This window comes from Muntiacus reevesi, chromosome 3 (genome assembly GCF_963930625.1).
Source record: "Muntiacus reevesi chromosome 3, mMunRee1.1, whole genome shotgun sequence".
NCBI classification, from domain to species: domain Eukaryota; kingdom Metazoa; phylum Chordata; class Mammalia; order Artiodactyla; family Cervidae; genus Muntiacus; species Muntiacus reevesi.
In genome coordinates, this window is record NC_089251.1 from 271,021,413 (window position 1) to 271,048,953 (window position 27,541).

The window sequence follows — 27,541 nt, forward strand, 5'->3', positions numbered from 1 at the left end:
AGAGTCCAAAAGTCTGTTCTGTACATCTGTGTCTCTTTTTCTGTTTTGCGTATAGGGTTATCATTACCATCTTTCTAAATTCCATATATATGTGTTAGTATGCTGCAATGTTCTTTATCTCTCTGTCTTACTTCATTCTGTATAATGGGCTCCAATTTCATCCATCTCATTAGAACTGATTCAAATGAATTCTTTTTAATGGCTGAGTAATATTCCATGGTGTATATGGACCACAGCTTCCTTATCCGTTCGTCTGCTGATGGGCATCTAGGTTGCTTCCATGTCCTGGCTATTATAAACAGTGCTGCGATGAACATTGGGGTGCACGTGTCTCTTTCAGATCTGGTTTCCTCGGTGTGTATGCCCAGAAGTGGGATTGCTGGGTCATATGCTTGCCGCTTATTTCAAGTTCATCTTCTTACATGTCTTTGAGATGCTACCTTTACTATGACTAACTTTTCATATACTTCTGGAATTTAAAAAAATGTGTTCCCTTGGTTGATCTGCCAGTATCCTAGCTTTTTAAAGTCTTTTTATTTTTAAATGACTTTGTACTTATAAAAGAGAAAAATAAGAGAGTTCCTATGTACCCTTCAGTTAGTTTCTCCTAATGTTAACATCTTATATATCCATAGTATAATGATAAGAGCTAAGAAATTAGCTTACTGATACAGTACATTTGACTTCGTACTCTTTTACTTATAATGGCTTTGCAGCAATTATTTAATATGTCATAGGAATACTCTTGCTCTTCCCTTCATATTTTCCCTTTTTTTTGCTTGTTTTTTCTTTCCAGTTGTCTAGCTGTAGCAAACAAAATAAAAAAAAAATTTATATAGTATTTATTTGGGGACCATGTAAAATTAACTCAGGGAGAAAGGACATCATTATGCTACTGAATCTTTAGTACAGAAACAAGATATGTCTTTCCATTTGTTGAAATCTACCTTTGTGTCTCTCAGAAGTGTTCCATAGTTTTTCTCATACATGTTTTGAACTCTTTATTCAGTTTATGCCTGTTTTTTTAAAATTATAGATAAGATCTTTTCTTTCATTTTATCGTTTATCTGGTTTCTCTTTGTACATATAAAGGAAAGATTTCTTTATGTTTTGTACTTGACTAAACTACTAGATTATCTTGTTGTAGTAATATTTAGTTGGTTCTTTTGGATATTCTAGTTATTTAATTGTACCCCTACCAGTAGTATTCCTTTCTAATTTCATTCTCTGTGTTGACTGATAAAAATGAGTAACAGTGGTAAAAATGGGGCTTTCCCTGACTTTAGTAATATAGTATATCTAGTATTTCCTCATCGGGTGGTGCTGGCTTATTGTGGGTCTGAAATATATTGTGTTTAAAAAGTGTGCTTTTATATCCAGTATTTTCAATAAGAATGGGCATTGAGTTTTTAAGGCGTCTTTTCATCACCTTCGGCATGATAATATTTTTCTTCTATGTAGCTCTATTAATGTGTTGGGTGATATCAGTTTTACAACAGTGACTTTTGTTGTAAATTTTAGATTTTCCATCTCTTGCGGTTAGTTTTTATCAAAGTAGTTTGTATCAAAAGTACACTTTCTAGTAAATTATCTATTTCATTTGGTTTTCAAGTTTGCTTACATAGACTTGAGCAAAGTAGTCTTCTATGATTCTTTTGGTTTCTTTTTGCATTGATATTTTCTTTTTTTTTTTTTTTTCATTACCATCTGATAGTACTGACAAATACATTTTTTTTAAAATTCATTAAACCAAATGAATAAAAGCAGTTTAACTAATTTTTTTAAAATCCCAAACTTCTTAATTTATAATAAAGAATCTTTCAGATTTAATTCTAATTGTGTATCCCTTACCTACCTAAACTTTTCTGCCTCCTTGCGTTAATATCTTAGGGTCCTTGTAGATTTGTTTCTAGTGACCATTTGGATAAAAGTCTAGATAACAGTCCTTTTATAAAACTCTCTTCTCCCCTACCCTGCTCTTAAGGGGTGAGAATCCTTTTAGTGCACACCCTGTCTCCCTGGTGACTCAGAAAGAATCCAATGCTGGAGACCTGAGTTCTGTCCCTGGATCAGGAACATCCATTGAAAAAGAGATTGACTCCCTTCTCCAGTATGCTTGCCTAGAGAATTCCGTCGACAGAGGAGCCTGGCGTGCTCCAATCCATGGCGCTCAAAGAGTTGGACAGGACTGAGCAGCTAACCCTTTCGCTTACTGAGAAGCATGTTTTAAAGATTCAAAGATTTTTCCCATTTCATCAGATAAATTTTGAGGTTTTTTTTTTTTTTTAAATGATGCTGGGTGAGTTGCATTTACGATATATTTGGTATGAAATTCTTGTGATTGTTTAAAAGGCTTTCTAAAACAAATTTATGATTTTTTAAATTTTGCATTAAGCAATTTTGACTTAGGTATGGCGGCAACATATTAAAAGGACATAAGGCAAAGTATTACCTCGAAACATCGTATTTTTCTCATAAAATTATATGAGAACATCCTGTTTTCTAAAGCAGAAATGACTTAAATGTTTTGATTCTGGAGGGAGAGAGAAAAAAAATAATGGTATGTTTTAATTGTCCACCTAAAGGGTTGAATTCTTTTTTGTTCCAGTAAAAAGCACTTTTAGTAGTCTCTTGCTCATTTTGTCCATCTGGCTCTTTTTGTGATTGTATGTGGTTATAGCCTCTGTGTCTAAACATAATTCCAGTAATTTTCTCTTTCCCTGTATTATTACTTTTCCTCTTATTTATACTATTTTAGTGGAAAATTGCCTGTTAGGATTTTGTTTGGAGTGAGGAATTTTAGGTCTTATGTTACTAAATGCTGTCAGATTCCCACCTTTGTCACATGATTTTTAATGTACTGCCTCTTTGTAGGTAGAGCTGCTTCTTAGTGGTATGGTATAAAATAGATAGGGCTTCCCAGGTGGCTCAGTAGTAGAGAAACCGCTTGCCAGCACAGGAGACTGGGGTTCAATCCCTGGGTCAGGAAGATGCCCTGGAGGAGGAAATGACAACCCACACCAGTATTTTTGCCTGGATCATCCCATGGACAGAGGAGCCTGATCGGCTGCAGTCCATGGAGTTGCAAAGAGTCAAACCCAACTGAGCATGCATGCACACAAAACAGATAAGTGATCCCACCTATGAATTTCTCCTTTGTTTCTCATGTACCTTCTCAGTCCTTTTTCAAAAGAGTGAATTACTTCTTCACCTCTTGTCGATTGGTCAGAGGACTAAGGCTTTTAACAGTAGATTAACTTTAGGTCTTACTAAGGAAGTTACATAGTAAGTGTATTTTCATGATATAACTTACACAGGACTTTTATTTTTAGACCATCCTTTTGTTTCTCAATTCTAACAATATCCCTGCAAATTATATTAGAAAAGGTAGTAAATGTCCATTTTACGAATGGTGAAATGAGTTAAAATTCAGGGGCAAAGGTGAAGGCACGACCAAGACTGAAACTGAGACCCGGATCCCCAAATACTAGTCTAGCGCTCACTCTTTTCAGTCATGAAGGTTTTTGAGGGTGATCCCCACCACCCAGGACTCTTGTTTCCTTCCAGATTTATTGTCCCTAGCTGTTGGAGAACAGACGGAGACCTGTGTCACTTGATTTCCCTTGTTAGGGTATCCCTTCCAGTTGCTGAACTACAATATTGTCATGACTAGCCAGTGTTGTAATTTGTCTGCCTTATTTCGTATAGTGGATTTTTACTGCAGAAACACTTTTTTTATGTCCAGATCTATTAAGTATTGCTTGAGTACAGACTCTTATACTTTTTAACTCTTAAGAGATAGGTAGAATTTTATTCCATAGAAATTAAACTACAAAGAGGATCTGGGTCTTTGGAACTTCGGTAGTCTGAACATAATTTCTAACATTCTCTAATTCTTCAGGCCAAGGACCTCTTATTACCTGACTATCATCTGTATCTTTCTTTTCTCCCCTTTTCTTTCATGGTAATGTAATTAATAGCAAGGCTGTGCTTCGCTTCTCTTTGACAGTCTCTACTCCTAAAATCATCTGTTTTCTTCAAGTGTCTTTCAGCCTCAATGTGAGCACAGTGGGTCCTGTGATACGTATGCCATAACATGGCCTATTGTATTCATCCTTTTGGATAAATGTAATATAATTTATATTAGCAGTTTTTATCATCTTTCTTTCCAAAAGAGTTGAAGTCTCAATCCAATCCTCTCCCTTGTGTCTGTTTTGTTTAATGACCGCCTTTTTAATGAGGCCTTTTTGGAACTTCATATTTCCCCATGGATAATGTTTAAGACTAGCCTTTTATCAAATGAAAAGTGGTAGACTGCAATACCTAATCTCATTAATCCATTTGGGCTATAAAATTATGTGACTGTTGGGCAAAATCCAGAAATAAATTAATATGACCAATATAAATATATTTCTTATCAATAACTGCATTTCCCAAATCTTGTCTGTAAGACCATTTAAAATATCTCTGAAACCTCAAAAAAATTCTAACCTGATAGAAATCTTACCCACCTGTGAAAAGGCAGGTGTTTTTCAAACACTACTGACGTTCTCTTCTATGTTAACTCTTATTTGTCTTTCATTAAACCCCGGTATTTCGGCTTCTCAGAAAGGCCCTGCCACTCACACAGTGTTGTTTTGGTACTGAAACTGCTACATTAACACAGTTCTTGTTAAATGTCTCTGAGGTTTTATTTCTTTATCCCTTTCTTTGTAACAAGCAGCCACTCTATTTTTTCAGTAGTGAATTTCAAAATCCTTTTTAACCTTACAGGTCCAGGGGTAGCCAAGGATGGCTGCAGCTTCCTATGATCAGTTGTTAAAGCAAGTTGAGGCCCTGAAGATGGAGAACTCAAATCTTTGACAAGAGCTAGAAGATAATTTCAATCATCTTACAAAACTGGAAACTGAGGCATCTAATATGAAGGTATCAAGACTGTGACTTTAAATTGTAGTTTATCCATTTTTATTCCATGTTTCTTCCTGTAAACTTTGGGTTAGACACTTCACTTACTTAGAAGTGCATTTTTTAAGTTAAGCAGTAATCTGTAAACTCTTTCTCGCAAAAGTTAACATTGATATTTTCAGTCCAGATGTTTTTAATTCATCCAGCAAATCATATAAAGAAAATGATTATAAAACCACAGTGACTAAGTAGTTAGTCCTTAGTTATTTTTAAGCTTAAAAATGAGAGACCAACTTTACCATCACTATAGTGAGGCTGAGCATTCTATGTAATTCACAGAAACTAGCCTCACAGCTGCCAAATTTATCTTAAGGATTAAAACAAAGCATAGTCATCATCCCCAACCCCCTCAGATCTTGTCATCACTTAAGTGCTGCAGTGATAGATCGTCAAGAAATTTGGGGTGACCTAATGAGAAGAGTCCCGAAGTGAAGATTAGTACCTGATTCTATTTCTGGTTTTGCCATAAGCTGAGCTACAGACTGTCGGGTGCCCTTCTGGAATTAAATTGCTTTATTTGAAAAAGTAGTCATTGCACTAACAGAAGATGTCCACGACACTCAAGCCCTGAAATTGGTTTGCTGTATAGCATTGCAAAGCTGTGATAACCTCCATGAAAAGTTATAAAATATTCAGTGTTCACTGGGAAAATATGTTCTTATTTCAAAATAATTGCAGTCAAAACTTTAACTGTTTTAATTTCCAGTTAGGCAGATTTTCCTCTCACTGAATTTAATAGAACTGGAGGTCATCAACAAAACTGTTACCTCCTTCTCTTTTAAAAAAATCCTTCTTGCTACGTGTTTTTTCTGCGCCTTGGCCATTTTACCATCTGGGTTTCTGACCCTCTTCTTCCTGTCTGCTTACTACTCTTATTCCTTATTCATTTATTATTCTCTTCTATTTCTTTTTCCATGCATTTTGAGGTCTCTCTTATTCTTCAAGCTTCTGTGTATTACTGAACTATTGAGCTGCTCCTCTTTTGCCTTTTTATTCACTATCAAAGCAGTTTAGCCTTTTACTCATTTGAACCTTTCTTTCTTTTTCTCTCTCTCTTTCTCTTCTATGCATAAATCTTTTCTACTGTGTTGCCTATTTCTGTGGCAGTAGCAGTGACAGATCTCCAAGATACTGATCTCAGATCCTTCATAAAGAAATATTTTTTTCTATAGACTATAAAGAAGCATTTTTTTTTTCTCACTGCAAACCATGAAAACAGCTGTGAATCAATTACCTACTAGGTTAAAAAAGCGTAGCTTGATATTTTAACACTGATCAGCATAATGTATCTAAAATTATTGTTCATGACACGTGGTTTTAAAAGTTTAAAGATACAAAATTTAAATTCCCCAGCAAGACTAATGGTTTATCTGCTTCAGAAGTATATTTTGTAGAGAATTCTTCCTAGCATACCTATCTGAATGTCTCTTGTGCAGAATTCTGAGTCCCTTTTTCAAGTTTTTTATTTTTATAAACTACTTGAGCAAATTGAAACTTCATTTTGGTGAAACATTTTAACATACCTTTAGATCTATCTCCATGGATGGAAATGCTGAAATGTGGAATGTCTCTCAGAGTAACACTATAAGGCAGATCCTTAAATTTCTGCAATGGAATACCAGGTTGGCCTCTTAGGAATGAGGTCATGAATATACATCATGAATATTAGTATTTAAGATATGTCTGAATTCAACCATGAATTGATTACTGCTCAGTGAGTGTTTTTACAGACATCCTTGCAAAGCCATCCACATATTTCCTCAGGATTTAGTGTATGGTATCATAGCAGTTATGCCCTTATACTGAAGTTATTTATGTATCTCCTTTCAAGAAGCTTTTTGAAAAAAAAGAAGCAGCAGCAGCTTTATAGTACTAACAGGAAACCATGCTCTGTTTATTTTGTCTTAAAATACTGATGTGTGAATGAAGACACTTGGAAACATTGGAACTTACTACATTGGATTAAAGTTAATCCGAAACAATGGTTATTTTTCAAAAAAATAACTTTTTAGACTTTGTAATACATCATATGATCTTGTATTATGTTTGCTGATCGTTCCTGTGTAATGTGTCCACCCTGTGGATGGCAAGGTGTGTCTCTTTCAACTACATTATTTCAGGATTTCTGAAATTTATACAGTAGTGCCATCTAGTGGCAAAAGAGAATACTGCTTTGTTATTGATTACATGTCATTGATAGTATAAAAATATTCTGTGTGTGTGTGACAGTCAGGGAAATATGTGTACAGCAGTTAAGGAAATGTGAGCATTGACTGTATTTGAGAATATTAAGAAAATGTTTATTTTGTAGTTCTAATGATGGCATTGTGGTTGTGTTTAGGAAGAATCCCTTTTTAAATATACATGTAGAATTTTTTTAGAGAAGAAACAGTATGATGACTGAGATTTGTTTTTCAAATAAATTTGGGTTGAGGGGGAATGGACGAAGTGGTTATAAGCATAGATGAAAGAAGCCCATGAGTTGATAATGTTTGAACTAACATGAGGATACATAGGAGTTCATTACATTATTCTCTACATTTATGGATATACTTGATGCTTCTGTGATTAAAATAAACTGCAGATTTTGTGGGATTTAGAATAAGAATGCAGCAATTATAGCTAAACTTAAGGGAAATTATATAGTATACTTCTTACTCCAGGGCAGGAAGTCAATGTGATTTACTTTAAAATGCTGAGCATCGCAGCATGATAAATATGGTGAAAAATTAAGTTAGTTGCACGGTCGTATCCGACTCTCTGTGACTCCATGGACTGCACCTGTCCCGCTCCTCTGTCCATGGAATTCTTCAGGCAGGAGGACTGCATTGGTTGCCATTTTCTTCTCCAAAATATGGTGAAGTATGAAGCATTTAAATTGAAAGATGGCATGGTGTAGAAAAATATATCTAGGTAAAATATTAACCAACCATTTATATCTCTTGTATTTTAGCAAAATGAAGTATTTATAAATTGTTTTAACTATAAAACCATGTATATGGAGAGTATCTTGTATTTTCAGAGTGTAAGAAAAAAATGAGAAGTAAAAATTCAAATTGGCACAGTTCATAATTTATTTTGAAGATTTAATTACCAAGTATACTTTTATCTAGTAATAAAAAATATCAGTAACTGTGACATAGTGAGGAAAACAGAAGTGGATCAAGTTGAAAACTCCCTTGAAATGACACAGTTACTCATTCATATTTTCTATTCACTTATATGACCACAGTATATTTGTCTGTAATAATTAATTCTCTCATGTTTCTAAAATCTTAACTTTTTAAAAATAAAGTTTGATTATATGATTAATTTTTTAAAACCAAACTTCCAGAATTTATAAATACAAATGAATATTCTCTCCTTTAAAATTACATATTTATTTTAAAAACTGTCATTTCTCAAAACATTTTTTGAAATATTTTGTTTGGAATTGCTTTGTAGTTGTGCTGCATCTTTTAAAAACCTCTTTGAAATTAAGGACTTCTTTTTAGGCTGTATTAAGTATGCAACCCCAAGCAATTGATCAGCCCTACCGCAGCAATTAGAAAACACTGGATAAAAACAAAAACCATTCTTTTAAGGACATTGGAGAACTGTGAAATCATCAAGAACTATACTAACTAAAATTCCTAAGAGGAAAGAGTCCTTTCTAGATGAGCTGAGATCACCAGTAATTTTCTTCCCCAGGGGTATTTACTGATTCTGTAACACACCGATAATTAATCATTGGCACAGGCATTGAGACTCCACTGGAGGAAGGAAACCGTTGGGCAAAGACGTGGACATGTGCAAAGCATTGACATTTAGCAGGGCTCCAAGTGTATGACTAGTGTCTCACATTCTCTCCAAATGCATGGGGTGTTAGCTGAGTCTTGTTGGGGGGAAGATGCCCGGGAGGGCTAGGAAGCAGATCATTAAGAGGCAGTGTCCTGCTAAAGCAGGTCTCAGCCTCAGTGTAAGAGAAGAGATACATTCAGAGAACTCAGCAAACCAAATCAGATGTGAAAGCGAAAGTCGTTCAGTCATGTCCAACCCTTTGCAACCCCATGGACTATCCAGTCCATGGAATTCTCCAGGCCAGAATACTGGAGTGGGTAACCTTTCCCTTCTCCAGGGGATCTTCCCAACCCAGGGATCGAACCCAGGTCTCCCACATTGCAGGCAGATTCTTCACCAACTGAGCTATTAGGGAATCTCATATGAATTTCACTTAAACTGCATCTGCAACCCATTTTCAGTTATTGGTTGAAGGAAATCAGACCCCAGTGGTGGAAAGGGCAAACTCTGTAAGGGAAACTCTAATCTCAAGTCTTTCCTGCTCTTGTATGTATAATGACTGGCATACGGTTAAAAGTTACAAGAAATACAAAGAAATAGGAAAATGACTGATAACCAACAGAACAAATAGTTAATAGAAGCAAATCCCAAGATGATCCACATGTTGTAAGCAAGTAACAGTCAAGGATTTTAACATAATTATTTTAAATGTTTTGATAAAAATGATGGATTAAGTGGATAAAGAGTCAGAAAATCTCAACAGAGAATTGGAACCTATAATTAAGAAGACTCAAACTTAAACCTTGCTGGTAGGAGTATAAAATGGCACAAACACTTTGAAAAACCACTCAGCAGTTTCTTTTAATCACTGTGACTCAGGGTTTAAACCTCCAGATATATATTCAAGAGAAGTGAGTACGTGTGTCCACCTGGAGATAAGTGCAAGAACGTACATAGTAGCATTCTTCACAATAGCCTCCAAACTGGCAACAACCCAAATGCCCATCAAAAGGATAAGGGATGTATCAGTGGAGATCTATTCATACAGTGGACAACTACACAGTATTAAATAACTGATACATACAACAGCATGGATGAGTGTCATAGAGATTTTGATGAGCAAAAACCACGAGACACAAAAGGCTGTATACTGTATAATTTCATTTATATGCAATTCACAAGGAGGCCAACTAACTGATAACAAAAATCAGAGTACTGATTACTTCTGGAGAATGAATACTGATTGATAAGGGGCAAAAGGGAACCTTCTGTGATACTGGAAATGTTTTGTGTCTTCCCTGGGTGGCAATTACATGGATACTTGGATTATATAAGAAATTTAAGATTGGCGTGCTTTTCACATGTATGTTCTGTCTCAGTAAAACAGAAAAGAAATGAGCTTAATTTTTATTATGGAATAGACACAAACTGTTCACAAGAAAATAGTAATGTAGTCATGCTGGGTGGTGTCATCTTGAGACAAAGTAACTGGATCTATAAATTAACTGCGTATTTTTGAGATTCATAACTCAGAATTTACAAGAATAATTTAGGAGAACACATTGGAATAAGTAGCTTTTCCAAGATAGATGCTTTGAAATTTTAATTTTCTAAACTTTATAAATTTCCATAATTTTATTTACTTTATGGTAATTGCTTTTATCAATAGACTTCTAGCCATATGCACAGAAACTTAAAACTTACAAGTTATGTATATTCACTCTCTTTAAAATTTAGGAAATACAGACAGAAAGAGATCAAGCTCACCCATTTAAAAACATTTTTTTAATGTTGGTAACCTTTGATAATGTGTATATTTTTCTCTCTGCATTTTATGCAAGCATGCATTCAATGGGATCATATTTTGCAGCATGCTTTTTAATTTAATATAGCTATCATTTCATGTCATTAAGTATTTTATAGTATTTTCACAGATGTATAATATGCCGTTGTTCGGCTAATGCCATAAATTTATTTAATCCTTTATTGTTGTACATCGCCTTTTCATTTCTGTTGTTGGTGTTATTTTAATTTTTCCTTCTTTTTAATATGTTTTTTAAAAACCAATAATGTGCCATTAATTTTCAAAAATTAAGTATATGTCCTATGACATATACAGGGATTTCTTTTAATTGTTGCTTTTGAATTCTTAAATGCTTGTACTTTTTCTGAAAACAGTATTTGTTTTGATAATATCTGTTGTTTTAAAATGAGGAAACCAAAACCAAAAATTGCTTGTAATCCCAACTTCTATAGAATACTCACTGTTAACACCTTGATGATAGGCTGTAGAGAAGGATCATCTATAAAGAAAGACCTGATCAGAGCTGTGCTTTAAAAGTCTTATTAATCTGTTAGTTCTATGCAAGGTAGGACCATTTAGGAGATTATTTTAGTAGTTTTGGTGGGGTCAATAGTCAGGATAATGACATAAAAATAGAGAAGAGATGGCTAATAAGAGATATTAAGCCTAGAATGCATACCACTGATAGTTCCTTGAGAAAGGTAGCTGTTGAATTGTGAGCCTGCGAATTGTAAGAAATAGGATAAGATTAAAAGATCTTTGAATTACAAGCTGCAGTGGATGGAAGGAGACCCAGGATCCTGAAAACTGCAGGTAGTTTTCAGTGGTAATTCTCAAACTTTGTGGAAGAGAATTGTGTCCTGATGTTTATAGTAATCTACATTCATTCAAGAAAGACATCCCTGTGCAAATTTATTTCCTATCCCACAGTTGTGATACACTGACACAATTTCTGACTATAAATAACAGTCACCTCCACGTTCCCACATCTACTTATCTAAGCCTTTTAACTTCCAACATGGTCTTTATTTGAAGGTCAGATCATTAAGGTCACAGGCTATTTCTTATTGTTAACATAGGAATTCTTTTCTTAATGCTTCTAATGTCACTATCAAGGTAAACCACTGACATAGTCTTTACTATATTTACTCTTTTTGACAGATTTTCTTTTCAATCTATTTATGGATCCTTTTTCACATAGAGGAACACTGCCCATAGCTATAGGATTGTAACTGTTCAAATACATTGTTTTGCATTTGGAATCCTACTTGGCCAGCAAAGATTTTGCTGTGAACTAGAGTGGGATGCCTCAGAATATGTAAAATGTAAAAATATGTATAAATTATTGTTAAGGAATATACAGAAAAACTAGTAGAAAGTGAAAGTTTTTGACCTCCTCTGACAAAAATTTGTTGAGAGAAGGCTTTAGATGGGAAAGGAAGCAATGGACCAAAAGTCAGGAGACAGCATACAGTCACTTAACTGCTGAGTATAAATCAATGTAGTAGAATGTATATAAATTTAGTATATAACTGCTTGGTATTTATTGGGGTGTTAAATGTGTTAATTTGCTGTCTTTCATGGCCATGTTGGTACAAGCTTAGTTTTTCTGTCTTCAGCAAATCTTTTGAGTCTCAGTTGGTCTGTCTGAAAAATGAGAGTAATCCACCTTGTTATGTTATTTCAGAAGTTACAAATATCTTAACTATTCCGTGTATACTGTATGGAGACTATTTGTAATCACCATCACCACAAAGTATCACTGTTGTTGTTGGGCTGTAATTTATTATTTATAATTAGTAATAGGTAATATATGTAAAGTACTTTGCATTTTATATGTTTTCAGATAGATCTGAAATAACTTTTTTCCCCCAGCAGACCTAAATGCCAAGAAAGTTAGAATCATATCTTCAAAAAGTCATTTAGAATTTCGTCATATTGAGATACTGTGTTCTTTTTTACAGGAAGTACTTAAACAACTACAAGGAAGTATTGAAGATGAAGCTATGGCTTCTTCTGGACAGATTGATTTATTAGAGCGTCTTAAAGGTAAATTTTTAAAAAGTGTTTTAAAGTAATTTTTTTAAGCTCCAGTTGTCAGCTTTAGGTGTGTGTGTCCAAATACAGCTTCTCTTGATTAGAATGTTGGTGTTGGATTTTCTTAGCCTCATGCATTAGGATGTAATTTTTAAAGTACAAATACGTAAAAAGTCTATTTGCTTGTCATTTTTTCAGTTATAACATTTAACTGCCTTTAAATAAACTATTTTAGATACCTTTCTTGACAATTTTCAGCTCTTTCTAAAACGCATTGCTCTTTTGCCAGTCATTAAGTAGGCCTTTATTAAGCTTTATGCTATAGACTGGACCCATTGCTTCATTTGAAGGAGTCAGTGCCCTTCTTTGTTCCATTCAGAATAGAAGTGCTTTATCTTTGCACTTATATACACACAACACTGATTTTAAGCCATTTTAAATAGAATTTTAAAAGAATGTCTTTCTTGTTTTATCACTTAAAAATTCAAATGTCAAATCAGTAAGTTTTAATTGTAATTGAAGATGGGCAGAGAAATTACTTTTGGATCCCCAAATATATTATTACTTAGTAGGAATCTAAGAAAGCACATTCTGTCTAATTTTTCTTTAACATACTTTTTCCCCACCAGACTGACTCAAGCTATCTTGGAGGGAAAGTTTAGCTATTCTGTTCATAAATAATTGTTCATTCACTCATATACATTTGTGGCTTTCTCTGATAGAAATCTATAGTTGCAGGGCATCTGGGTTGCTTCCATGTCCTGGCTATTATAAACAGTGCTGCGATGAACATTGGGGTGCACGTGTCTCTTTCAGATCTGGATTCCTCAGTGTGTATGCCTAGAAGTGGTATTGCTGGGTCATATGGCAGTTCTATTTCCAGTTTTTTAAGAAATATCCACACTGTTTTCCATAGTGGCTGTACTAGTTTGCATTCCCACCAACAGTGTAAGAGGGTTCCCTTTTCTCCACACCCTCTCCAGCATTTATTGCTTGTAGACTTTTGGATAGCAGCCATCCTGACTGGCGTGTAATGGTATCTCATTGTGGTTTTGATTTGCATTTCTCTGATGATGAGTGATGTTGAGCATCTTTTCATGTGTTTGTTAGCCATCTGTATGTCTTCTTTGGAGAAATGTCTGTTTAGTTCTTTGGCCCATTTTTTGATTGGGTCGTTTATTTTTCTGGAATTGAGCTTCAGGAGTTGCTTGTATATTTTCAAAACCCACTGAAATGTTGTAAAGTGATTGGCCTCCAACTAATAAAATAATATTTAAAAAAAAAAAAAAAAAAAAAAAAGAAATCTATAGTTGCAGGCCTCTAAACCAAAAGGTGAACACTTTTTATTTTTTAATGACCCAATATTTGTGTATATTGCAAGATGGTCACCACCACAAATGTACCCTTTTATAAGTGCTTTGACCTGGTGTTTTTTTTTTTTTTTTTTTTCCAGGACGTTTCTGTTTTAGAACCAGTAGTCAGTGAATTTTTCTGGTCATCAGCATTTGAGATAAGGATTTCTTCTGTCCCTGTATAGATCTGCTGCTCAATAACTGCAATAATTTAGTACTCCTGCATACTTTATGTGATATATATATAATGTATTTCAATTATAAAATGGTTTAAAATTTGAGGGCTAAATGTGAACCTAAGGTTTCATTATTAAAAGATAATATAATACATTAGCAATATTTTAGATCACTTAAAGCAGTTGTTTTATAAAAACTTGTCTGTATTTTATTTAGAACTTAACTTAGATAGCAGTAATTTCCCTGGAGTGAAACTACGGTCCAAAAATGTCCCTCCATTCTTACGGAAGCCGAGAAGGATCTGTATCTAGTCGCTCAGGAGAGTGCAGTCCCGTTCCTATGGGTTCATTTCCATGAAGAGGGTTTGTAAATGGAAGCAGAGAAAATACCGGTTATTTAGAAGAACTTGAAAAAGAGAGGTAACATTTCTTCATTAAGTAGTAAACTTTTATGCTCCAATTTTTGCTAGATTTTGTCGTTTTGTGGCAATACAGAATAGGAGTTATGAAGCGTGTGTTGGAGGATCACAAGCAGCACTTAGAGAGCATTTTCCATTCATTGTCTCAGAGTGATGAATTACTGGGCGTCCTTACCTTACACCTGAAAACGTGAAGGAGGCAGCTTCTTGGGACTCCAGTGCTCAGATGCTCTGTACAGTGAATAATGTACGAATAGTATGCATAATCACAGTGGCTAAAATATGTAATGCGTTTTGATTGACTTTTTGGCTATCTTTTCAAATGAATTAAATGACTACCAGATTCAGTATAAGGTGACTGGTTTCCATTATTAAAGACCTATTTCAAGGAGTCACAAATGAAGCAGTTTATCAGTTTTGGTTTCTTAAAAAAATGTTGCCTGATAGAGAATCAGTTCTCCTTTCTAAGAGCTAGTGTGTTAATTCTTTTCTTCTTGAAGTTAAAATCATCACACTACAAGTATCAGAATATATAGTTACCAAGCACTTGGTCAAGTATTTTTGTACGTCCTATGAGATTATAAATTCCTTTTGCATGATTAATACCATATTATATTGATATTCCTAAAAGTTCTATTAGACTTTCAAGAAATACTCAAATGTATAAATGTTAATTTGCATAAATGCTCTGGGATCTTGGTCAAGTCTTTAAATTTTTGTGTCATTTCCTTCTGTAAAATAGGAATATGGTTCTACCTTGTGGAGTTATGAACAATGGATATTAACATATGGAAAATACCCAGCATATCTCATTGAGAGTCAAAAGACCTTTTACTACTTTCTCTCTGGTTTTAGATGTGTACATCTCTAAAAATAACAATAATCATGGGCCAGAAATAGTGTTAAGCTTTCTTTAATCTCTTGAGTTTCAGTGAATCTCTGTTTCATATCTTGAACCAGGACTCTTTCTGAGAGTCTAGGAAACAGTGTCCTGAAAAACCAGAAGCTAATTGGAGTGTACATTCTTCCATCGCTTTGTCCCCTTTGAACTCTGTCAAGAGGCATGTGAGCATGCCAGTTTTCCTAAGAACTTACTTTGCTTTATGTGATAAAGGCCTAATTTTATTCACAAAGAGTGTGTGTGTATGTAGTTGTCAATACCCTGTGTCCTCCTGGCTCCCACTGTTGTTTGAAGGTAGATTTAGCCCTTGTTTATGGGACAAAATCTGTGTTTTGCTCTTGTACTTGAATGATAGTTTGGCTAGGTCTAGGCTCAAACTCATTTTCCTTCTTTATAATCAGTGTCACTGATGAGAAATTGCATATCAGTCTTAATTCACGTTCCTTTGCAGGAAGTCATTTTTCTGAAGTTTTTAGAGTACCTTGATATGTGTTTTCTTGATTCATCATACTGGATACTACTCACTGTGCCCTTTTGATCTGGAAATTTATTTTCTTCAACTTTTGAAAATTCTGTTATTTCTTTGATGATTTTACCCCCTCTGTTTTTCTGTTCTTTCTTTCTAGACATCCCTTAAGTCAGAGAACTATCTCTGTATCTTTTTTTCCTTGTTCTCTGTATTACCTATAGATACAGTAAGTTTAAGTGACGTAAGTGTTAGAAAACACTCAAGCCAGAACTCAAGCCCAGATGCACACCCTTTTTTTTTTTCTTAATTTATTTTTGTTTTTGACTGTGTTGGGTATTCCTTGCTGCACAGGTGCTTTCTCTAGTTGCAGAGAATGGGGTCTTGTTCTGCCACACGGGCTCTAGGGAGCACAGGCTTCAGTGGTTGTGACGCGTGGGCTTAGTTACCCTCTGGGCATGTGGGATCTTCCAGGACCAGGGGTCAGACCTGAGTCCCTGCGCTGGCAGGAGGATTCTTAACCGCTCTGCAGCCAGGGAAGCTCCATGACCTTTTTGAACCTCAGTTTTCCAGTTAAAAGATGTTGTGAGGATGAAATTAGATATTTTTTAAAAACTCCTTAGTACTCTTGTCTGATACACCCAAATAGTTATTGTCACATTAGCCAGTAATACTTTTTAACAAATATTTAAATGCCTGATACATGTGCCATGTTCTTCTAGATGATCCTGAGTTAGCTAGAGGACTAAGAAGACATGAAATTTATGTCAGATGAGTTTATTTATCTTCCTTGGTTCTTGTCTCATTGCAGCAAAAATTTGGAGCAATGGACCAAAAGGTATAGAACATCAGGCAAGTTACAGCTCAGTTCAGCTCAAGCGGACAGACCTTTTATTAGTAAGATACTCCCAAAGGAGCCCTCCTCATCTTCCCTGTGGATCCCTCTTGGTCCTCTTTGATGTGTCCAGTCTCCTCCTTTTGGACATGCCTGGTGCAGAGTAGGGCTTGTACCCGCCACCAATCAATGAGAGGAATGCAAATGGTCAAACATTCAAGGCCGATTGACAGTTTCAAGTTATATAACAGCAGGCTGTGTTGTTTATGCCTTCCCATGTGTCTTCGCCTAATGCCATCTTATAATTAGATGTAGAATATTCATGAGCCCTTAATGGTCCCCTAACTGCCTAAAGTTACTTGGAGAAGTCCCTATGGTGGTTTTCTGTCCACTGTGTGCCCAGGGCCCATGTGTTGAAAAGTCTCTGTGGTTATTTTGTAGCATCTGTGAGCTCTCATGGGTGTGTCTGGGATGGAGGTCAGAGATCAGTTTGCATCCCTTTCAGCCAGGCCTCCCCTTGTTTATGTCTAACTTCCTAGCTAACATTTACATTTTAAAGAAGACTGTTGACAGTCACTAAATACGCCTTCAATATGCTAAACAACAAAGACCCACCAGCTTCTGAGTCTGTGCCTTGTTTCAGTTTTGAGCCTTAAATACAGTGATTTGAGTTATAAGATCAGTTCCTATCAGTTAGCCACTTGTTACCATGTTGGCTCTTGACTTTGGCTTCCCAAGAGTATTTTGCCAGAGTTCAGTCTTAAAACTTGATAGCAACAACTTGGCCCTATTCTCCTTAACGTTTTTCTCACTCCAGTACCATCACTAAAATTAGCTTATTCATTTGAGCACTTTTAGCACCAGATCTTGATTAAATAGGCCAATTTATTGAAGATTAATCAGAAGAAATAGCATCTCCCTCTGTCCCTTGTTCCCTTGCCTTGGTCCTGGTGGGTCCTGCAGGTGCTCACCAGGGATCATTAAAAAAATAGGATCAGATCTCATGTTTTTGCTAGTGGTAATACCCAGCCTGTGGAAGGGGTTCAGGATTTCTGCACTGCTTTCTCCTGCTCCTGTTGTCAAAAATGGAAGGGAGAGGGCAGCTTCTCATTGGTCAGCACCTCTGCCCCAGGTTGGCACATCGTAACCAGGAGCTGGCTTCTTCCCATGAATTCCCCCACTACTGAGGTTGCCGCAGCAAAAAGTGAAGGCTTATTCTTATTTTTTAAGTTGCTTCTCAGTAAAGAATGGAAAGTTTAGCAAGAGTAGAACCTTCCACATACATGCATACTTATTCATCAAGAAAATACAATCAAATAGAATTTTAAAGTATTAATAACAGAGTCAGAGTGGGGAATGACTCGGTAAGAGTGAAGCCCAGAAGCTGTAATAAAAAATATCCTCATATTCAAGTGAGTCACTGAGAAAATATATTTATAACTGACAGAGTACTATCATTCTTAATACAGAAGAGGTCCTATAAATAAGAAAAAGTCACAGAAAAGGAAATAAAAATGGGTTTTAAACTTGGAAAAATGCTTACACTTACCTATACTAAAAGAAATCAAATTAAAACCATAGTGAAAAAAAAAAACAACAACAAACAAACCCATAGTGATAGGGAATTCCCTTTTGGTCCAGTGGTTAGGACTCCGCACTTCTAATGCCATGAGCTGGGGTTCCATCCATGGTCTGGAAACTAAGATCCCACAAGCTGTGCAGTGTGGCTGAAAACAAGGAAGTCCATAATGATATACCATTTTTTAAACCCTAGAAATGTAAAAGAATCTAAAAGGTTTGATGAAGCATTTATATTGTCAAAGGTGGCAGAAGCATAAATTGGTACAATATCTAGTAAGGACAGTAAGTTAAAAGTTTACATATCCTAGGAATTTGTCATCTACACATGCTTGCATATTTGTACAATGAAGTTATATATAAGTATATTCAATGAAGCACTGTTTATAATAGCAAAAGATTAGAAAGACCCTAAATGCCCTCTAACATAGAACCAGTTATTATTTATTCTTTTATGGATTCATAAATATCTTTGCAGCTAGCAAAAAACCACATAGGACCTTTTTATATTCTGGTACAAGAATGATCTCCAAGATAGACTTTTAAGTGGTAAAAAGTTATAAGACAGCACAGATAATAATATGCTATTATTTATGTTTTAAAATGTACATGTACATATGTACACATATATTCTTTCATTTTTATAGAATGTCTCTGGAAATAAATATAAGAGAATAATAGTGGTCGCTTAGGGAAGGAGTCACAAAAAAGGACATAGATCATATACTTCTTGTACCTACTGATTTTTTCCTCTTAACCCTTTATTTTGCATTTATGTTTATATTGATCAGATACGGAGTATTGATATAGAATATTGATATAGGTTGTTATTGAGGACATCATCGATTGGGTTGTCAGAAATTATGTAACAAGTTCATCTTCAGATTCCAAGCCTAAGAAAATGTCTCTCTCCCTCAGAACAACCTCCTGTTACCACACAGTGATAATATATTTCTTATTTTGACTAATAAGAAGCTGAAAGCTACGTGCAATAGTTCCCTATACTCTAAATTTATTTTTTGCATAATTACTGCTTTTCTTTGCTCCTTTATTATACTTTTTATTCTTATATTTGAGTTTTATTAAATCTATACTTTTAACTGTATACCAACATCAAATTCGTAGACTCTAAATGTGAAGAAAGCATTTGGTTGAAATGTAAATATTCTAGTAAGAATGGTTGCCATCTTATTTAGCTGAAAAAGTTTAAAACTTTTAATATTCAAATTTTAATGACTGTAATCTAAGTCCCACCTTCAGAAATCTAAAATTAGTCAAATTCTCACTTATTTATTATATTACTTTAAATAGAAAACATTACAGTTATAGCTTATGAGAGTTGCTGTTATGTGCTCCATATTAGCATTGTGTAAACTTAACTTTTTTTTGAAAAACAGATCATTGCTTCTTGCTGACCTTGACAAAGAAGAAAAGGAAAAAGACTGGTATTATGCTCAACTTCAGAATCTCACTAAAAGAACAGATAGCCTTCCTTTAACTGAAAATGTAAGTAACTTGACAAAATAACTTATTTTTATATCTGAAAGTGTATATAAGTTTATAACTATATAGTTATTTGTAAACTGTAATATGTTTTATCCAACTTCAACATAAATATATAGTCAATGAATTTTGTATGTAGAGATGATAAAACTAAAAGATTCAGGATTCAACTAGGTGTTTTATTATTTGACGTGTTGAATTACCAAAGATACTCTGTAGAAATGTTTACTACCATCTGTCTGTTTTTTGAACTATATTACAGGACTTGTGCCAGATGGTTTTTGCAGTGAAAGTATCTTTGAGATAACCTGAGTCCTATTCTAGTTATTGTAAATGACAGTAGCTGTTGGCACAGATGTTAGAGCTTTTTGCAAGCACTAAAAGTTGTTTGTTTTGCTAATATAACTATGTAAAAAATAACTTAATTCTGTCAGCCTCTCCCTCCCCACCCAAGCTCTCCAAGTCAACTGTTCTATTCATGGGGTGACACGTATAAGAACATTTCTGAAATACATTAATAATTTTAAATAAGACTTTATTTTAACTGTTACCCATAAATTTTAAAACAATTTTTTAGAAATAGGCCAGTTAAAATTAATCTTCAACTCTTAGCTTAGATTTTTCATTTTCTAATAGTTTTGAGAGGACATTATAAAAGAAAAAGTAACAATGAAGGAAAAACCTTTTCCAGAACACGCAGTTAATCACATTCCTGCGTGGGTGGGCATTGTCTGGCGGGAGCTAGAACTAGAAACTTCAGTGGTCAGCCTCCTGAGCACAAACTTATCCAGGTTGTGAGAGGGAAAGAATCTCCCTTCCTGACAATGTCGTTAACATCATTTTGGGAGCTAAGGAGACACCACAAGTGAAAGAACAGTTCATAGAGAGTGTGGACGTATGAGGATTAGGAACTCAGTAGGGTTTGAAGGGATCGTTGCTCTTAATATTAAAGCACTGTTTTGCTTAACATTCACTTTGGTAATTAAAATGTACAGTATTTAGAGTCTAGCTGTCTGCATGCAGTTGTGTATGAAACAGTTCAAGAGCAATTGGTTAATACCTGAAACAAAGATCAGTTGTCAGCTCATTCCCATATTAATTTACCATATAGCCAGTCACATTTATTTAAGAGGATATGTAAGACATTATAGACCATTAGGCAACATTAGCAAATGTAAATTGCTTATATTTCATAAATATTTTTAAATTCACAAAATTTTTATTTTATATTGGGAAGGCAGGTTAAGAATGCTTTCATATAGAAATACTTATCAGGTTACCAGGCATTGCTTAAAACATCAAATATAAACCACGTTATTGTAATATAATGTGTCATCTTCAACCTTTTGCGCAAGGGATTTTTGGAAGTGGAGGACAAATAAGTGTAGTTATAACATGACTCACAGCATGGAGACTATTTCAACTGTGTTGCAACACATAATGTGGATATGCCTATAGGAACGCATCCTGCATATGTCGTCTGTATATTGCAAGGGGAAAGGGTGAAAGCTTCTCTAACTTAACCTGACAACACATTTTGGGATTCTTAGGCCTACAGAATGCTATTCTGAGTCAGACACATACACATGCAGCTTTTGTCTGTCTGTGTGTGTGTGTGTGTGTGTGTGTGTGTATGTAGGATCTTAGTTTCTGATCAGGGATCAGACCTTCACCCTTGACAGTGAGTGTGTGGAGTCCTAACCCCTGGACCTCCAGGGAATTGCCCACATGCAGCTTTTTATTGGACTTACAGAGCATGAAGAATCTACAGCACTTCCTTATTCCCTTCGTGGTCTGTTATAACTGTCACTCATTATTTTGTCCAGCTGTTCTTTTAGCCTTGGAGCATGTCTTTGTAAGTTTCTTTGCCTTCTCCTTTTTTCATTTTTTATACCTAGCAGTTACCACAACATCTGGAATTGTAGTTAAGAGGGCTAATAAAGTTTTGAATGCACTAACACCCACTCCATGAAGAAGTACTTTTTTTGGTTTGTTTCAACTTTGGTTCATATTTATATTTTTACCAAAAAGTTTGTGCTATCTTGCAATTTATTTTTATATAAAAGCTTTTCTTTATTCTGTCTTCTTTACTTTACATGTGGGAAAGTTCTCTCTATTTAGTCTCCATGTACATAAGAATCCTGAAGTGAGGTATAAACTTAAGGATGATGGACCTGATCCTTGATTTTTCTATTTTGTCCACATTAATATTCTAATTTTTAACAGTTCAAAGTAGTGCTTCTTCAGGGCAGAAGAATTGTAAGGTAACTGAAAATAGGCTTACCTTAACTGGATAAATATATATATTTTAAAGAGCTAGTACAATTTAATTAAAACTATTTGTGACTGTGGGGCAGTAAAAGTGTTTCAACTCTTCACTTCACATCAGAAAGCCAGGCTGAGCCTAGCAGTGATCATCAAGTTTTAGGACTTCTTAGAGTAAAAAATAACTTTCTTATGATAACTTATGTATTTGTTTATTCATTTTCTTTATGGATACTTATATGCTTTTTTATTTTTACTGATAAACACAAGATATTAACATTTCCATTTTACTTGTGGTTTTAGTTTTCCTTACAAACAGATATGACCAGAAGGCAGTTGGAATACGAGGCAAGGCAAATCAGAGTTGCAATGGAAGAACAACTAGGTAGTTGCCAGGATATGGAAAAACGAGCACAGGTAACATATTTATTATTAAACTATGAAACAGTAGTAGCTAGATTTCTATGAAGAATCTAATGAATTACAGCTCTGTTAACTTTGGTTAAGTTTTATTCTTAAAGATTTTTTAAAGTCTATCTTTACTTTGCACTAGTTCAAAATAAGAATAGTTTACTATGGCTGCTGGGAAGCATAACCAGTACTCACATAATTCTGCCTTCATATTTCAATTCTCGGATACTGTTCTGCTATGCCTTGGAATTATAAGAGGGAAGAAGAATTCAATTCTGGTCATCTTATTAGTTGCTAGCTAACTTCAGTTATCCTTTGAGATTTTTACTTCTGTGTTTGTGTAATGAAAAAAGGAAAGTCTCATTCGAGGAGAGAAACATATAAAAAGAACCTTGGGAAGAGAAACAAATTGAATGGAGAACATTCTCATGTTTCTACCCTCAACTATGTAAAGAAAGAATATTGGCATAAGAAAGGATTTCTTAAGACATTAGACTAATTATAAAGACTGGTAAAATTCTACTATTTTAAAATTGAGAATTTATCTTATATTAGGTACCTTAAAGAAAATGAAAAGGGGAAAAAGCATGTTTGGGAATTCCCTGTCTGTCCATTTGTTTGGACTCAGTGCTGTTACTGCCAGGCCCTGAGTTCAGTCTGTGGTCAGAGAACTAAGATCCCGCAAGCCAAAATGGCACGGCCAAAAGAAGAAAATAAAAAGGTGAAAAGATAAGTTACATATTGGGAGAAGGTATTTATCACCATATAAGTGGTATGGAATCAAGAATATATAATGAATTTCCAAAGATACTTTAAATTATATGATACAATTAATACAGATTTAGTATTTGTAACAGTTGGTGTTTTCATGAAATTATTTTAAAATACCAGGCAGATTTTGTTTGTTGATAGAAAAACTATGAGAAATTTTACTCTGGTTTATATGAATTTGCGTTTTTAGAATGTGAATTTATGGAATACTGTATACATGTTTTTCTATATCTGTTAATGTGTTTGCTTTTAGAGGTTCTTAAGAAATGAGATGTTGATATGAAAATGTCTGTATTAATGTATAAATATAAATAAGTATATTCCAGACAGCTTACTCTAGAACAGGTTAACTTGAGTTCTTTCTTGGCCATTTTGTCCAGATATGTGCAGATGTATTCATTTTAATTTTGTTCTGGAATATAGTGTTCTTTTGCTAGTTAATATTCTAAGGAATTTTTAGTCCATATTTTATAAATACAGCAAACATTCATTTATTCTGGAAATATATTAAGCTTAGGGCTAAAGAGATATTGTACACAAAGCAAAAATGGAAGTATTTGCAGTACATATGAGGAGTTACTATCCCTAATATACAGGGAGCACCGACAAATCAATTGAAAACAAGACAACCAAAGAGGAAAATAATCAGAAGGTATGAGTAGTCCCATCACAAAAGTACAAGTGGTTAATAAATCATTGTTAAAATATACTTAAACGTCACTAGTTATCAGGGAAAAGTAACATACAATAATGTTGTTTTTTGTTTGTGGTGGTGGTTTCTTGTTTGGTTGGTTAATTTTCTGCCTATCAGGCTGGCAAAAGCTTTAAAGTTTAGTGTCATGTAATACTGGTGAGATTTTGAGAGATTGTAATATGAAGCATCGTTGTCTGCCTGTTGTAAGAATAAACTGGTACAGTCCTGAAGGACTCTGTAGCACTACCTGTCAAAGTTAAAATGTTTGTACCCTCTGACATAGTAATTCTGTAAGACTCTCAGAATATGTCCTCCAGGAATGTCGAGTTAAAGCAGCAAGAATATAAGTATGGATTTTATGCTATTCATCACAACACTGTAAGACAGAGAGAGAGAGACGATTGCAGTGTCCACCATTTGGGTAGTTATTAAATTATTACATTAGTAGTATGCAACTCTTACAAACACTAATAATTAGGTAATGGGAATAATGAAAATAATTGTCCATAGTAATTCTCTCCCTCATAACTCTGCTTGAGTGACTCAGCACGTAAGACTAGAATGGTCAGCTAACGAACATGAAAGTGAATTCCAAGAAGGCCTGAGGCCATGAGAAAAAAATGTGTTACCTCCTTTGCAAGGAAAAGATGGATAAAAATTCCAAGTAAAATAAAAATAGAGTGAAAGTTTTTTTTAAAAACAATTATGTACCAGAAACAGAAGCCAACATTATATTAGATTGAGAAAATAGAGAAATAATTAGATTATTACCTTTGCAGTCATTAACATGGTTTGCCGCTTGCTCTCATCACTATTACTTAACTTTGTTTGGAGGTTCCACTAATTCAGGTAGAAAGAAAACAAATTGTTTAACTACTGCACTATTTTCCAACTAGAAGGGAAGAGAGCAAATAATTGTCATTTGTAAACTACATTGTTGTCTACCTAGAAAAACCATGGTGAAGAGCCAAAAAGTTTTTCAGCTAATGAGAGAACTCAGTAGGGTGGCTGGAGTTAAGATACATTAGGGTTTCTCTATTAGCAATGACTACCATTTGGAAATGGAAATTGGGTAGAATGATCTCTTCATAATGACAGGAAATTTTAAAATACCAAACACAGACCACATGAAGAAAAATATAAAATTGCTAAAGGACACACTATGGGGCCCTAGAAGTAGAAAAGCCTGTGTGGCTCTCTGCATTGTATTTGTGTTATCTGGTTGCAGCGATGCCAGGGATATCACAGAAGAGGGGCCAACTAAGATTGTAAGGTCCTGCAGGGTATGGAGGAGTGAAGTGAGTAGTCAGACCACTCTTGCTGTCTGTACATCCTGTGAATGCCTGCTTCCCCTGCACCCTGCATACAAGCCTGACCTTCCCACACACTTGCCCCTGGCCCCAGCTATTGTCTGTGCTGATCACTGGGGCAGTGAAGGGCATTCCCCCTCTGTGGCTTTCCCTGGTAACTGATGAGCCAGCCTGACATCACTGTGTAACTGGCACTCTCCCCTTCCACCCAAGAGGGAAGCCTGCTGCGTGTCCTGCCTGCCATCCATCACACATGGTAGGGTATCACTCCAGGACTTTGTTTCAGGTGTGTAAGATCCCCCTTCCATTAAACCACTGATGTCTCTGTTGCTAAAAATAAATAAGATCCCTGGGTGAGAAGATTTTAATATCCTAATAATGTCTTTCTTTAAAAAGTTGATATAGAAATATAATATGATTCTAGTCATAATCTTAATTTTTTTAGAGCCCAGAAAAATGATTTTTAAGTTTGTAAAGTAAGAATTTCCAAAAGTATTTAAGAAAATTATAGTGAGTGAGGATTTGCCTTACCATTTGGTAAAATTTGCTGTAAAGGTGTTGCAGTAATCACAGTATGATATTAATAGCACAGGAATAGACATAGGCAAATAGAACAGAATAGAGACTAGAAAAAGATGTAAGAAAATCTGGAATCTTTTAATGATAGAAGTTGCAAGTTTGGGTGGGGGGGAATGGTAAATAACTCAGTGAGAACATAGATGATAACTGGGAACCTTTCTGGTGGTGGTTGTTTTTTAGTCACTAAGTCGTGTCCGATTCTTTCGTGACCCTGTGAACTGTAGGCCGTCAGCCTTCTCTGTCCATGGGATTTCTCAGGCAAGAATACTGGAATGGGTCGCCATTTCCTTCTCCAGGGGATCTTCCTGACCCAGGGATTGAACCCACATCTCCTTCATTGGCAGGCAGATTCTTTACCACTGAGCCACCAAGGAAGCCCTATCTAGTAGTAGAGAAATTAAATTAGATCCCTACCTCACATCTTGTACATGAAGAGTTACAGGTGAGTTAAATATCTAAATGTAAAAAATAAAATTAATAGAAGAAAATATAGGACAAGAGAGATCTTAATTAAGAATGGAAACTCAAAAGCAATAGGAGGGGACAGGATTTATTTTGTAAAATTTTAAAGCATTCATCCTGCAGGAAAAAAAAATACGGGAAACTATTTGTGACACATCAAGGGGGAAAGGTTTAATATCCCTGTACTGTAAGAATTCTACAAACTAAGAAGAAAAAGACAACTTTTTATATGGGCAGAGGATGTAATCATTCAGTTTATTGAAAAGAAAATGCAGATGACCAATAAAACACATACAAATGACTGTGGAACAGTTTTGGGGAAATTGAAACAAAATCCACTCTTGCCCATGCCTATTTGAATTAGTCTCTGCCTGTCTCCATTAACAGTTTGGTTATTTATTTATTTGTTTCTTTATTTGTTCAACACAAATTTGGGCTCATAGTATGGTGCTCCCTACTCTCCTCTATGCGTGTAAGAAAAGGTTGGATAAATGTACATCAGCTTATTCATAAGAGCTTTTTCTGGGAGTTGGGGATTGGTAGAACGAAAGTTACTTATCCTTCTGTGCTGCTGTAATGTTTTATAAATACATGGATGACATAGTTCTGTGTAGCTTTACCTGTTTTCTGCTTGACATATATTTAGGTGATTTATAATTTCTCACTGTTGAAACAACTCTGATAAACATACTTATCCATATCCTATAAACGTGCACAAAAGTTTTTCTAGGTCAAGAGTCTTTTTCTTAGAGGGCTGTATGGTAAGTAGCTTAGACTTTGTCAGCCATGTGGTCTGTTGCAACTACTCAACTCTGCCTTTGTAGCAAGAAAGCAACCATAGACAACAGTATATGAGCAAATGAGCATGACTGTGTTTCAGTAAAACATGATTCATAAACAGATGACTGGCAAGCCTTAACTTGCTGACCTCTGCTCTGGTACACATACCTGAAAGCATAATTGCTGGTCCTAAGGTAGGAGTGTTCTGAATAGTGTTGGCCAGATTGCCCTCAAAATGATTTTATCAGTTTGCGTTTCTCCCAGGAGTATATGAGAATTCTGTTTCCTTTGACTCTTGTTTTCTTTTTTTCCTTCAGAAATTGTGAGTCAAACTTTATAATTAACAATCAATGAGCATATGAAACATTATCTTGTCATTTAGTTTATACTTTCATGAGTACTACTGAAGTTGAATATCTTTTCATATATGTATTAGACTTTTAAGATTTTCTT

The 27,541-nt window shown here is 35.0% G+C and overlaps 1 long non-coding RNA gene across 6 annotated transcripts in view; it reads left to right on the forward strand.

Moving 5' to 3' along the window:
• The window catches only part of LOC136165534 (uncharacterized), a 1,046,218-nt gene that overhangs the window by 142,888 nt on the left and 875,789 nt on the right, over positions 1 to 27,541 (forward strand). For all 6 annotated transcript variants that reach the window (XR_010662558.1, XR_010662559.1, XR_010662557.1 and 3 more), the window contains one exon: positions 4,774 to 4,926. This is a non-coding gene — a long non-coding RNA (uncharacterized lncRNA). The remainder of the gene's footprint in view (positions 1 to 4,773; positions 4,927 to 27,541) is intronic.